This window comes from Thamnophis elegans, chromosome 1 (genome assembly GCF_009769535.1).
Source record: "Thamnophis elegans isolate rThaEle1 chromosome 1, rThaEle1.pri, whole genome shotgun sequence".
Taxonomy (NCBI): Eukaryota; Metazoa; Chordata; class Lepidosauria; order Squamata; family Colubridae; genus Thamnophis; species Thamnophis elegans.
In genome coordinates, this window is record NC_045541.1 from 8,707,295 (window position 1) to 8,711,205 (window position 3,911).

General features: G+C 37.4%; 1 long non-coding RNA gene across 1 annotated transcript; it reads left to right on the forward strand.

Annotated features, from left to right (window-relative positions):
- Positions 1 to 499: 499 nt before the first annotated feature.
- LOC116518554 lies at positions 500 to 2,312 on the forward strand. Its single transcript, XR_004256566.1, has 3 exons — positions 500 to 644; positions 2,080 to 2,149; positions 2,299 to 2,312. It is a non-coding gene; the product is annotated as an uncharacterized LOC116518554 (long non-coding RNA).
- Positions 2,313 to 3,911: the final 1,599 nt, after the last annotated feature.

The window sequence follows — 3,911 nt, forward strand, 5'->3', positions numbered from 1 at the left end:
TAATATTTAGATTTGCTCCTATGTTCTTCCAGTACAATACTTTGTTTCCGGTCTCTTTCATAGATTTATTGAAAAACAATTTAAGTATTGACTTGAACCTATAAGGTTCAGTGAACTGTGTCTAAATATATTATTTAGAAAATCAATTACAATCTGGGGGCCTTGCTTCAAAATAGTTGTGCTAAGGATTAGACTACAAAACTGCAAAATGTAGATTAATCCAGTACTGTGTTGTAGGGTGTTCATTACTGCTTATCTTGCCGTTAGAATAAAGATTAATATGATGTATTTCATTAAAGCATGCTCAGTTAGAAAAATCATGAGTTAGAAATATAGACGTTCATTTTATTGGTACACAATTTTCTAAGAAAAGATATGCTTTTCTTAGGTTTGGATAGTTGGTAGTAGAAGATAACGCATAACTGTTTGTTGTTTGTTTCTAATAGCAAAATAGTGGCATGTAATTAAATAACTTTTTTTTCATTCTCAGAGAAGCCTGCAGTACTGAAAGGAATAGATCTGGGCCCTTGTGTAACCAAATGGACAGTAGATTACCTTTGTCAAGCATCAGGGAAAAAAGAAGTAAAAGTTCATGTTTCCACTGTGCCACAGATGAACTTCCTTAGTAAGAACTTTGTGTATAGGTATTCTGTTCCAAGCTTTACTCTGTTTTTGTAAGTGGGAACTGGTAGCAGCTCAGATGTTGCTGTTCTAGTTAGATTTAGACTTGTCACATAGCAATAGCAATAGCAGTTAGACTTATATACCGCTTCATAGGGCTTTCAGCCCTCTCTAAGCGGTTTACAGAGTCAGCATATCGCCCCCACAGTCTGGGTCCTCATTTCACCCACCTCGGAAGGATGGAAGGCTGAGTCAACCTTGAGCCGGTGGGATTAGAACCACTGAACTGCAGATAACAGCCAGCCGAAGTGGTCCGCAGTACAGCACTCTAACCACTGCGCCACCTCGGCTCTTAGCTCAAAACCAATTTGGAAATGTGCCATTTGGGAAAGAAAACAAGCAGCTATAGAACTATTTGCCTTAATAAATCTTATGGCTCACCTTATGGCTTTTTTCATGATGGCTACAGTTGTCAGGCTTTGTGTTTAAGTGTGTATGTATCTAAGACCAAATGTTCACATTCTCTTACTTGTCTCTTATGCAAACTTGTTTTCCCACCATAGTAAATAGTACTGTTTTAACTAATGAAGCAAATAGGTTGATGTAATCTTCAAATCCAGTTAATCCAATTACTGTAATTTGTCTACGCTGTTTTCTATGGCTACTTTCTCTGCGCCTCAGTCAGTCACCCATTGCAACTACAGTCAGGTCATAGTGTACTCTATCTTATAGTCAGAGTTCTTATTTTAAAAAAATGGAAGCAATTCTGCATACTACCACAAATGTGAACAGAAATCATAAGCTGATATTGTATCAAGTACTTTGGTGGGAGCTAATGTCTGTATGAGAAAATCATTGGGAAATAAAGCCATTCGTTTCAAACATGAAATATTGTGTCATGTGGAAGTGAGGATCCAGCGGTCTCTTCAGACTGTTAGGAATTCTTCATGCAGTTTCTTGGAGGAATTTTCAACTATTAAGCTGGAAAGGGAGCATTATCTTTCCTACCGTAGTTCCTGATCTCTCCCCCCCACTCCCCTTCCAGTGCCATTAGCATCACTATCTGGATTTTTTGGGAGGTCCACCAATCTTGTAGAAAGCATTTTGGGAGCAGAGGTAGTAGACAGGACTGGGAATTGTTGAGTATTCTATTCCTAATTCTGCTAGTGGATATGCTTCACTAGATTAATTAATTGACTAGAGGAATTGAATCCATTTATATGGCAACCAACATAAATTTACCAGTAATTGATCTGCGGAAAATATCAAGCTGATCCTTAGTCTGTTTCAGGAAGTTCATTTCATTGATGTCAGTGGCATTAAATTATGTGTTAATGTTAAACAGCTGTTCTTAATTATATCATTTTTCTTTGATCAAAGATGATGTTTTGAGATAATTATTGGTAAACAGTCAGTCCATCCGTTTAAAATAATTTGGTAATTTATTTTGATTTTCAGAACATTGCCTTTTGATGTATTTGTAAAAAGAGCAGCTGAAATCAAACATTCGGATTATTTTCTTTCAGAGGTAATATATTATTTGCTTACTAATAGTTTAGTTCAGCTGTTTTTTAGTGTAGGTTCTTTTTCAGCTATCAAACTACATGGTACTTGATAAGACAAATATTAATGTGCCTATTCATTGCAATTTATTTTCTATGTGTTTGTATTTTTAAGGATGAAAAGTATTATTACGATCATTGGGAGATGATCCCGAAAGGTGAGTACATTGTGTAAGATAAAACTCATCCTAAAAATGTTAGTGCACCTCTGAGCTATCCCAGATAAAACTTACATAAATTCTGTCCTTAGTTTGTGCTTTTTTACTATGTTTAATAGAGAGAATGGAGAATCATAAAGCTGATAGAGAAAAGGATTGACTAGTGTATCACTGTTATTTCCTGGGACAGATGAGGAAATAGATGTTTTTGCAAAAAGAGTTTTATCCTGCCTTGCAACTCTCTGACTCATGATTTGGACAGACATTTGAAAATCAGTATTTTATTGGGACTGTTGAGTGAATTTCTCAGCCATTTGCTATCTTGTTTACCCATATTAACTTTCGCAGTTCAATATTAAACACTGCTCCTAACATATTCATATTTTTTCTATACCTTTTTGAGATGCATGCCCCAATTCCTTCACAATCTGGAAATGAATGTAGGATTTGAAGTGTTTCAAATGAAGCCCAATTATCCAGGCTTATTGTGTATTATTTGAACTTGCTCAGTTGACACATGGATATATTTGATGGATTTGGCTTGTTCTAAATGCCCTATTGGTAGCCCAACGCTAATCAAAATCTCTTCAAATTGAAGAGATTTTGCAGTTCGGGAGGGGGGGGGAGGAAACTACAGAATTACAGTTATGGTTCTAAGGTCCTTTTGTCTTCTGTAACACCCTAATAGTCATTTTCCTCTTCCAGAGGTTTCAGATGTAAATGACATTGCACTAAGCCAAAGAATGGTTTGCTTTTGGCTTCGTGTATTGTATGAACCTTGCTATGATTTCTAAATGCTGTTTTATAACTTAGCATAATACGCAACTCTAGTCAAGATAATATTTTTATTTCAGGATATTGCAGATCTGAGGAAAGCAGTTTCCCTTCTTGGCAGATGACATTCAAATTCCAGAATACTTTGATAAGGAACAGTTTTTCTCGAGTGTCTTCCGCATAAGTTCAGAAGGTCTACAAACTTTGGACACACTATGATGTAATGGAATGGAAATGGAAATGGAAAATTTATTTATAGGCCGCCCTTTTACCTGGGGGGACTCAGGGCCGGCTACAATTCATGGGAGGGGAATACAAACAGTGAGACATAAAACAATACATAATTAAAATAAAACACAAACATTCATCATTTCGGGTGGGGAACGGATTACAATCTAACCCCAGGGCCTGACGGGATAGCCAGATCTTAAGGGCTGTGCGGAAGGTCTGGAGGGTGGTGAGGGTACGGATCTCCACGGGGAGATCGTTCCAAAGGTGTCGGTGCTACTACTGAGAAGGCTCTCCTCCACGTAGTCGCCAGTCGACACTGACGGGCAGATGGGATTCGGAGGAGGCCTAATCTGTGTGATCTAATTGGTCGCGAGGAGGTGATTGGCAGGAGGCGGTCTCTCAAGTACCCAGATCCACTACCATGAAGGGCTTTATAGGTAAATAATATATTCTTAAACATTTATTACTGAAAGTATGCTACACTCATTTTAACCTGCATGTGAGAGGGGTTTGTGTTGTTTTCCTTAAAAATATTTAAAAGGAACGCTGTAGGTGTTAAAACTAA